General features: G+C 45.8%; 1 long non-coding RNA gene across 1 annotated transcript in view; it reads left to right on the top strand.

Moving 5' to 3' along the window:
- The first annotated feature begins 583 nt into the window (after nt 1-583).
- LOC144806305 (uncharacterized) overlaps nt 584-11,053 on the top strand; it is a 28,523-nt gene continuing 18,053 nt past the window's right edge. Inside the window, exons 1-2 of the long non-coding RNA XR_013605757.1 lie at nt 584-637; nt 4,644-4,763. This is a non-coding gene — a long non-coding RNA (uncharacterized LOC144806305). The remainder of the gene's footprint in view (nt 638-4,643; nt 4,764-11,053) is intronic.

The following is an 11,053-nucleotide window of genomic DNA, read 5'->3' as shown; positions in this document are numbered from 1 at the left end:
CAACCACACACACACACCACCAGCCGTCACTGCACACTTTCACCGGGCACAAACAATTAGTGCAGAGAGGCAGAAACTACAGGGCTGGATGCTGATCTAGAAAGCCACTTTTGGGTAGTTTGGGTGACGAGGATTTGGATGTTCATGAATGTTTTGGTAGCGGTGTTAGACGCTGACCACCATGCTGCTTGTGCTGACCCAGGAGTGGTGTAAGTTAACAAGGACATCACAGATGGTCTCCCCTGGAACTGGTGCTTAAGTGCTGAGATGTTTGGGTGTGCTCAAGTGGCGGCAGAGCTAACTGTGGCTCTGGGTATGGTTGTGAGACCCGATTCTTTTGTTCTGCTTGGTAAGCCGAGACCGTACTTGTTGAATATTCACCCAGTGTGAGTGGTGAGATCCGCTTTGCTGGTCTGCCTGAAGTTATGATGCTGCCGACATTAGTGTGTCTGCTAAAAGAGATGGCGTGACTGGTGGAACTATAAACCCAAATAAGAGAAAGTTATCTTCCGACACCACAGTCTTCGTGACTGAGACCAGTAATACTGAAGACTCTGAGACTCACAGCAGTAATTTCTCCTTTCAGAGCGTTATTGCTGCAGATGGAGTGAAGCCCAGAAGTAAGCACATTACTAAGGTACCGACAAAGTTTAATATTGTTCATTTGTATTAACTGTTTCTCTTTTGCAGCATTTGGAAATGCATTTTCTAGTTTTGTTGATTTTTGTTTAGTTTTGTAGGTCGAGCTAGAGTACGCATGCAAAGCATGCGTCTAGCTCAACAACTAAAGCCGCCCGTTGCCTGGGAATCTGAGACAGGGGTCGGGCACGAGCGTCGACTTCTCCTCGTGGGCGCGCACGCCCAGCCCGGCGCCGTGCCCATCCCCTGCCTCAGATTCCCTGAACACACACATACACACATGCACAAGCAGGCAGGCACACACACACGCAACAGCCACACGCGCGCACACAGACACACATACACACACACACACACGCACACAGACACACATACACACATACACACACACACACACGCGCACACACATCCCCCCCTCACACCCCACTTTCCATGCCTAAGCGCACTAGCGGGCCCCACTCACCGAGCTTCTGTGCGATGCCGAAACACACCCTGCCTCTCCACTTCACCCGGGCCCCCTCCTGGGACCCGGGACTTCTCTGCATTTCCAACGGTACCGCAGGGCTCTCTCTTCCTCATGGGAGCCCCGCATCAACGCGCAACACCGGCCTCTTCCGGCCGCGTCACAGGCTCCGCCCATGTCACGGCCAAGGATGCCTGACTTCCTTGTTTAAATCGAGTCAGCCGCCTGAATCTTGTCTGTTGTCATGTATGCTCTATATTGAATCGCCCGTGTCTAGACTTCAGCGTCGATGTTGCAGGTATCGCCATGAGCATAGCTGAGGTACCATAGGCACAGCCCCTTACTGGACCTACCAACACTACCACACAGGCGTTATTTGTCATGAAACCTGAGATTTCTTGCCGACGTGTTAATAGTATTATTATGATACTGTCACCTGCTCCCCCTGTAAATGGCTGTAATTGGTTCAGCCCCTGCTGGTTCTTTTAATCTCATCGGACCCCAGGGAGTAACCCCTAATGGTCTAAAATACACACTAAACGAATTACACGCAGATTTTCAGAAATCCACAGGGGAGTGGCGAGATTGGGAGGCCTCACTCTCGGGTGCTTAATTCTTACTGCGTGGGTGCTCTTTCAGAAACAGGAAATAAATACAGAGTTGGTGTAGTGTCAACGAAAAGTTGTAACAAAACTGAAGGGCGAAACACGTGTCTTCGAGCGATTTAATGGAGCAAAGTCTCCTCACTCCAAAAGCAGCGCGACGATTCCACTTATAAATACATTTCTCGGTCGCAACACACACGCCTATACCCCCTCTTTGCTGACATCTGCACGTAATCTGCAGGTCACATGGTTGATACATGGCACGGCCAATTTAGTCTTTTATTCCCAGGTTCCAATGAGGTCGATAAAATAAGTACAATTAAATTAGGGAATTGAAACACCATTTATATATCCAAGTACAGTGGCATACAGTCACTTATAAACATGCATCAATGGTTTTATTAAAAACATTTGCCCACACCCCCTCAACCTCACATCCCCTCACCCTCACAACCCCTCCCCCCAACCCCATCACCCTCACACCCTCTCACCCTCACCCACTCACCCTCACACACCCTCACCCTCACACACCCTCACACACCCTCACTCACCCTCACCCCCTCACCCTAACACCCTTACCCCCCTCTATGCTATGTTATGCCATTGGATAGCAAAATATAGCATAGCATACAGCATCACTCCGCACCACCACAGCATTACTCAGGGGCACCACAACATCACTATGCGATACCACAGCATCACTGAACGCCACAGCATCACTCGTTCGCCATCACAACATCACTCAGCGCCACCACAGCATCAATGTGTGCAACAATTCAACAGCACCTGGTTCAAATATGTTCTCTCAATGTTTCAAGCTTTATTAAAAATGTAACAAAAAAGATGTTAATATTTCACTTCTGTTCTTGGATTTTCGTCACAATAAAATACCCTGAACATAATCTTCACGAAAGTTATTTACAAAAGTTTAAGCTATTGCCATTATAAATTACAATAACTTTTATTTAAGTATTAATTATTTAAGGAAAATTAAAAGCCATTGTTATTTGTAATATCAATACATGTAAGTCACGTAAATACAACACATATTGCATTACAAATGCTATAGGTGTCACATTTGCAAAAGTTATAACTATTGGCATTGTAAATGACAAATCTATTAATTTCGCTATTTTAAAAAATAAAACATAAATAAAAAATATGTCATTTCCAATACCAATAGCTCAAACTTTCCTAATGCGAGACCTATTGCATTGCAAATGCTTGTTCTTGTAGGTTGTTACCTTTGGTTTAAAGGGAAAGATGTTGTAGTGTGTGACCTTAATCATTACCATCATTTGCTTATCCTGGAGAATCTCCAGGGTGTAGGAGGTTTGCTGTTCCAGAGTTCTTTCTTCAGCTTCTGGGCAGTTGTCACTCTGTGGCGATCTGTGGTCCTGTTTCTCTGCTCTTCTTTTAGTAGCTCTTATCAGAGCTTCATCCATCCGCCAACGATAGTAAGATGCCAGCACACAACACAGCCTATGATGGGCTACGTCTATCTGCTTGGCGCAGTTAGAGCGAGGATAAAGTTCTCCGGACCCATCGGGCTGTGAATGTAACCTAAGGGCTTAAGATGGAATAAAGAGCTTACCTCCTTCCTGAGTGGCTCCAGATTGCTATGTGCAGACCCGATAGCTGGCAGCACCCTGGAGTATGTATTTATAAATCAGATTATGTTGGAAGTAACCTGCAATATAGTGGCAGGCAGCACCCTGCCATAGAGTAGGATTTCTCATAGTGTTTTATTTCCTGACACATTAATGGAGATTGTCCTTTAACTGGCAGAAGAACAACACTGACCATACATTTTTCTGGGTTTGTCTTTAAAATGACATACACAAATGGCATTTCGTTCTGCTGGAATAATAACACAAGTTATCTTGCACTCTATGTTGTTGCATGGATTTTTTGACTGCAATGCATTCCATGTTTCATTCAAACGTGCTTTCTACAGGGCACATACATGATTTGCTGCTCTAGAGAAATAATGCTCCTGTGTACTGTGGCAGACTGCGAAATATTGAAAAACCTCATGATTTCTCTTTCAGTACTTCATAGTAAAACCTTTCAATTTTTGACTCAATCGTTTGGCAGAAACATAACTTAGTACCATTAAAATAGTTGTGATGGGGAACATTCATGTGGGGTTAGGACTGGCTCGATCAGAGTGCTTGCTGACTTGGAGGAGTATGGAGGTGGCCACCTTGCCTGGTCCTGTGTGGAATCAAGCCAGCGATGCTTTGCTGCAGGCTCATTTGCCCTGATAGCTGGTCAACAGTTTGAGGAGGAGGAGGTGAAGAGCTGGCTAAGTGTGCCATGAAGCTGGCATTTCAGTGCATCTCTGAGAAGTGAGCTTTAAGTTGATGTAGTGTTCCTCTTATGCCACATGCAATTCACTCTCTCCAAAGCCTCAAGAATTCCTGGGTGTGAAGGGCGGCTGATTCTGATTGGGCGCTTGATAGTTTTCCAGAAACTCATGTTCTTGATTGTTCATGTTTGTCAGTAGTTAATTAAACACGCCCAGGGGTTTTATCTCTTCAGTTGACAGAAGCTGCAATAAAAGTTTCTTTGTCGTTGCAAAAAAATATGAATGGCCGACGAGCCTCTGTCTGTCAAAGAATGGAAGGGCTGGGGAACTGTCATTCATCTCACTGCTAAGCAGAGCAGTGTCATGCTTCAACCTCACTCAGGCCTCTGATTTTAACCAACATCGCTTAGAACACTGGGACTTTAGAGCCCATCCGTTTAATGAGAAAAACAAAACTACAAGTCCCATAAGCAATAGTGGTGGAAGGTGTCACGCATGACCTGGGGCAACATCGATTCAGCACATCCAGTTCCATTTTTTAAGTATTTGACATAATATTGAATTTATAACCTTTGTTTTAATGATCTTGAGTCACCAGAATACTAAAAACTTCTTTTATTTTCAGGGTCAATTAAGTAATGGTCACCAGCTTGGAAGCTCTGTTCATTCTTCAGTATTTGTCATTGATCTCCACGTGTGGCTGGTTTGGTTCTGCCCCCTGCATCGTTCCCGATAACTCGCTCAGGTAAGGAGATTGTAACAGCAACATGATAACCCCATACTCGTCTGTAAGAAGTGCGCTCTGAGGCAGGTATCCGATCATTTTTGTGAAACAAGCAAGCGCCGATATCTGCTATGTACATTTGTTAAAATAAAACACAATGAAATCACAGTATACTGTTCCGGAGGTTCTGTCCCAGCGACATTATCTGTAACTGAACGCAGACACCCTAGGAAGCATGTGCTTTTAAGACCAGTTGCATTCACTCACCTGAAGGTGACATGCTTCATTATTGGGCTATACTCCTCACCAGGCCGGCGCTACAATGCCTGGCGGGCACCACCAGAGGGCACTTTGTTGGAGATCTTTTATTAAGTATGCCGGATGAGCATAGTAGGACAGAGGATGTTGTGTCATAAGATGTGAGATTGGTGAAGTCTGAATAAAAGATCAACTATTGACCAGTTGCCGCAATATAGTTAATGTGATCATCCTGGTCCATGTTGAGATTAAAAACAGTGGCAGAGAAATTGAGGAACTAATGGCCCCTATCACTGTGTGAAAGTGTCGATCACCTATGAACCTGCTGGTAAGCTGGGGTCTATACTTCAGGTCAATGTTTTTCATGCCTTCTGTAGTCATGGAGCCATCTGTTACCATTTAATCAGGACCAAATATGAGAAAATGGGTAAATGTGACATAATCTTCTCCACAGTGTGAGGAGCTCTGTAACTCAAAGCCCTGCACCGTGCATAGGTGATAAGGTGCATATTAACATCTTATTACCACAGGTGAGCGCTGTCTAACAGAGTGCACTAGATACGGTAACCCTCCTAAAATTCAGGACATATTGACTTATCCAATAGCGAGGACGCCGCATCAGAGGGCAACTGGTTTGAAAAGCACATGCTTCCGAGGGTGTTCAGTTAGAGATAATGTCTGTGGGACTGAACCTCTAGAACATTATACTGTGAGTTGATTTATATGAAGAATGCGTATCCTGGACTGTCATTTTCCTCAACATTCCTCATCAGGCACTAGTCACCTCACACCTTGACTATGCCAATGGCCTGTACACTAGCTTGTCTGTAGGGCTCTGTCATCGCCTCCAGACGGTTCAGAATGCTGCGGTGCGACTGGTCAGCGGTATCCCCCTACGTGAGCATATAGCGCCTCACCGTCATGAACTCCATTGGCTACCGGTCCAAAAAAGGGCAGAATTCAAAGCTCTGGTCCTAGCTCATCGTGCCTTGCGAGGCAAGGGCTCTGCCTATCTTGCCACGTGCCTGATTCCCTATAACAACTCCAGGACCCTACGCTCCTCTTCAAAAAACTTCCTCACTGTTACTAGATTTAGGAAATCTCGTTCCGGTGGAAAATCTTTCCCCGTACTGACGGCAGCTCTCTGGAATAAATTACCCAATGCCATCCGGTTGATCGAGGAGGAACAACCCTTCCGGAGAGCCATAAAAACCCACCTGTTCTGTTGATTGTTATTTTTTAACATCCTTCTATGCAGTATGAAGTTACACAGAAGCGCTGGGACACCCCGTTGGGGTAGCTGTGCGCGATACCAAAATACACTAAATAAATAAATAAATCTCTTGTGCTATGTAAAATAAAACACAACACATCTATCATACATTTAATGCACAAATAGCAAAAGGCCAAGAAAACTACCAAATGACAATTGTCTTTGCAATGGACGAGAGCATCCACCCTAAAGCAAGTTGAAGTATATAATGCTAATGCTACACAATGTATTTTTATACACGTTTCTGAAGTACTGGGTTTTTAAGAACCCAGCGGTGCCAGGGGACACACCCAAAGACTTCGAGTTCTCCTGTCTCAGACTACAGAAACGCAGAGACTTCTTGGTGACTTCAAAGATTAAATTTATTGGCTGCAGCCAGTAATAACAGGTATCCTAGAAGACCAACACGGTGTATATTCTCATGAGACTGCTCAACCTTACAAAACCAGCCTTCCCCTTTTATACAAAATATTATGCTTCAGGCAAACATTCCTTATTTTACAGTTGACCATTCACATATTTCTTCGACAAAGAAAAGCAGATCATGATGACAAGCCCATTTTCAGTTTGTTCAACCCACAATCAATTACCCGGCAAGGCCCAACACTTTTCATCAGATAATCGGCTGGACCCCTAATAAAAACGGGCACCTCCTCCTCGTAAAACAGGTCATAAAGAAAAGAACAGAGACAGGTGTGAGTAAGATTAGACATAGTTGTGTGCAATGAAGGGTTTATGGCATGCTGCGCCTTGGTTCCTAATCTCGATCGGCCACTAGGAAAGGAACTGGCCAAACAGGTTTGGCTTCGGGCAATGGAGTCAGCTTGCCCAGGTCACACAGAAGTACGCAAAAGTGTACGTGTCCCTAAGACTCGTTTTGGCCTTAGTCATCGGCCTATGTGAGGGCAACCACAAAATGGCTGCCGTATCCAAAATGGAACCTGAGGGTTCAGAACGGAATCTCTGATTTTATGGTGATCTTGTCACTCGAATACGCCGAAAATACTGGTATATAGCATACTCGTCATTTTCGGTCTGCTGATACCAAAATCGTCATGCTACGATGATGTTTATAACATGGGTCCAGAATTCACGGAAGCACATTTCTCCTAATACAAGTCAATGAAACATGAACACGTGATAGAAACAGTTACTGAAACAACACTAATGAGTAGGAGGCAGGATCTTCTCTCGAGAAATGTGAGGAGTCCGTGAGGTGCAGATAAAAGATACACAGACAAGCTGCAGAATTCACTGTTTCTGGAAATAACACTTCTGTTTGTCAATATTCGATTTACTACAAGATTTTATTTATTTATTTATTTAAGAAGCTTATAAAGCGCGCAGCTACCCCTATGACGGGGGTGTCCCGGCGCTGGTAGATTAACAGCTAAAAGTGTGAGTAGTGAGTTAAAGAGAGGTAAACAACCAGGTTTTAAGTTTACGTCGGAACAGAGGTTCGGTCTCAGTAAACCGCAGGTCAAGAGGAAGACCACAGTTTGGCCGTAATTACACCACAGGCTCTGCCTCCGCACCTGGAACGGCGAAATCGAGGAACTACCAAGAGGCGGAGGCTATTGGATCTCAACGTTCTTATAGATTGAGAGAGTTTGAGTCTTTTTTGCAAGTAGACCGGACCAGAGCTGTTGAGCGCGCGGAAGGCAAAAACAAGAACCTTGAACTGGATGCGGTGGGAAATAGGAAGCCAGTGGAGTTTATTCCGGTATGAAGATATTGAGTGACGAAACTGAATATTTCCAATCAGCCTTGCAGCAGCGTTTTGTACCATTTGTAGACGATCTGTAAGGTACCGGGGAGCGCTGGCATAGAGACTATTCGCATAGTCTAAATGCGAAGTGATCAGAGCGTGAACAACGGTTTTACGACAGTCTATTGGCAAGTAAGGAAACATTTTCCTAATCATGCGGAGTTTGACAAAACAAGCCGAAGAGACTTTATTGATCTGGGCTTTGCAGGATAGATCAGTGTCAAACTGAAAACCAAGGTTGCGTACTGTCAGGGCAGGGGTAGGGGGGGATTCAAGACAGGTGGCCACCACAAGGAGCTGGAGAGTGTTGTTTTTTGATTAAAAAACAAGACCTCAGTTTTGTCAGTATTCAGAACAAGGTGATTAGTGGCCATCCAGGAGCAGATGTTACTGAGACAGTTCCGAAAATTGGAGAAATTAGCATCAGAGTGATCTTGGAATGAAAATACTAGCTGAGTATCGTCAGCGTAGGAGATCACTCTGACCCCCCAGGATTCGACCTCCCGTGCCAGAGGGCCTAAATAAACATTAAAGAATAAGGGGCTTAGGGCAGAGCCCTGAGGTACTCCACACAGGAGAGGTTTGTCCTCAGATTCAAAGGGACGGAGAAAGACCTTCTGAGTCCGGTCAGTGATGAATGATCTAATCCAAGTTAAAACCTTACCACCTATTCCCAACTGCCTTAGGCGGTTAAGAAGAATTTCATGGGAGACAGTGTCGAAAGCGGCGGACAGGTCGAGGAGAACCAACATGGCCTCCTCACCCCTGTCCGCACACTCCCGGATGGTCTCTGACACCTCAAGAAGAGCGGTCTCAGTACTGTAGCCCTAAAGCCCGACTGAGAGTCGTGGAGCAACTGCTCGGTTTCCAAGTATTTAGCCAGTTGGTACTGAGCCGTCTTTTCCAAGATCTTAGCTGGCTTAGGCAAGAGGGAAATCGGACGATAATTACAAAGTTGTGATGGATCAGCATCTGGTTTTTTCAGGATGGGAACCAGAGGGAAAAGACCCGAATTTAATGAAGAATTCCAAATGGAAAGAAGAGGGTTAATCAGGATAGGGGTAAGATTGCCCATTACCTTAGCAGGGACTGGATCTAGGGGAGACCCGGATTTGCCTTGGATAAATAATTTGGTGGCCAGCTCAAGAGTTAGCTCTTCAAAGGAAAATAAGGCTGTCTGAGGCACAATATCCCTCAGGGGAGGGGAGGGTAGAACAGGTTCGAAAGGTGTGATTAATTTGTGATTTTTTCCTGAAAAAAATCAGAGAGGTCATCACAAAGCGCCTGACTAGGGGTGCACAAAGTAGTCAAGGCAGGAGGGCTGACAAAATCCTTCACAATTTTAAAGAGTGTTTTGGAAGAGTTCTCAGCGTTTTTAATTGACTGTGAGAAGTAACCTCTCATCGTGGCGCGTTTTAGTTTTTGGAATTTATTCAGCGCCAGCTTGTAAATAGCTTTGGAGTCGGTATCGTAAGTCTGACGCCATTTACGCTCCAATTGTTTACACCGGGTGTTTTCCTCACGTAACGCAGGGGAAAACCAAGGGGCCGAGGGTCTAGTTCGTGAAGAAGTAATGACGTTAGCAGGGGAGAGAGTATCGATAGCGGCCAACACGGCAGCGTTATATTTAACAACTTCTTCGTTAAGGTCCCTAGTTGAATCGAATTGATAGGTAAAGCAGGGATCGATGGCATCGCAGGTGATTTTGTGCCATTTTCTCCCCGTCTCTCCATTCAAAGTAGAATGAGGGGGCGGGATGGGGACAGACAGGCCAAACGGAAGAAGGAAATGGTCCGACCAGGTAAGGGGCAGGGAGGGAAGGGATGAGATGCCTGGGTGATTAGAGAATATAAGATCGAGAGTGTGACCGGCAGTATGGGTAGGGCCTTTAACTAATTGGGGCAGAGTTAGTCCAAGTAGAGTCTCCGTAAGGTGAGATGCTTGAGCGCAAGCGGGATTATCAACATGTAAATTGAAATCTCCTAGTATCGTAAAATACGCATGTCTGAGGGAAAGATCAGCGATTGTGTGCAAGAGGAAAGTAAGTGAGGTAGCAGAGGCATTAGGGGGATTGTAGACCAAGATACCCGCCATAGTAATAATGGAAGAGTCCAGGATCGTGAAGTACATGGCTTCTATAAGCCCAAGATTCGGAAGTTTTTTAACAGTAACCTGGAAATGAGATTTCAAGATTATGGCAAGGCCGCCACCTGTTTTGTCGTTCTCACGGTTGATACCCACCAGACGGTAGCCCGGGGGGGTAGCCAGGTGAATATCAGGTTGAGACGAGTCGTTGATCCACGTTTCGGTAAGGAATAGAATATCCCAAGTCAAGGTGACAATGGATAACCAAATATCAGTGGCGTGCCGAGGGAGGGAGTGACAATTGACTAACGCTGCTTTTATCGATCTGGGGGAGCGGCGAGGAAAAGAGGACTCTATAGGGGAGGCACGACATTTGGAAGGGGAAGTAATCATGAAATCACAGTGACTACATTTAAAAGGCAGGTCAACCGGGTTGAAAAGACAGCATAGGTCGGGAGGGGAACAGGTACCTTGTCTTAAATTGAGGAGCTGATTGCGCGACCAGTGGATATTTGAAGTCAGAGTGGCAGGGGGTCTGGCGCTGGGCGCGGGTCCGGCGCGGACGGGCGCAGACGGGCTTGCCTTAGGCGCTGCGCCCGCCCGCTGCGCGGACGGGATGTCCGTCTTCTAATATCCAGTCTGGAGGAGGGTGGGAGGCGTCCAAGAGCTGTAACGCTACCCTGCCTCCCCCCAAGATGGCGACCTCGCCCTCAGCGACCGGTGTCAGCCCTGCACTGAAATGGCTGCACCGAAAATGAGACCCCCCGCTGCCCAAGCCCTAGAACGATGTAACTCTCGTCCAAGGAGTCAGCCGGGTGGGTGAGTAACAGGAAATTAAAACAGCGTCAATTAAAATATTTACATTTCTTAAAATAAACAATCGCGCTATTTCCTGCAATGTCAGCGAGTGAGGAGGGATAGGAAGAA

Source organism: Lissotriton helveticus (assembly GCF_964261635.1).
Source record: "Lissotriton helveticus chromosome 1_1 unlocalized genomic scaffold, aLisHel1.1 SUPER_1_unloc_6, whole genome shotgun sequence".
NCBI classification, from domain to species: domain Eukaryota; kingdom Metazoa; phylum Chordata; class Amphibia; order Caudata; family Salamandridae; genus Lissotriton; species Lissotriton helveticus.
Note: the sequence above shows the minus strand (reverse complement) of the source record. Positions and strands in the feature narration are given on the sequence as shown.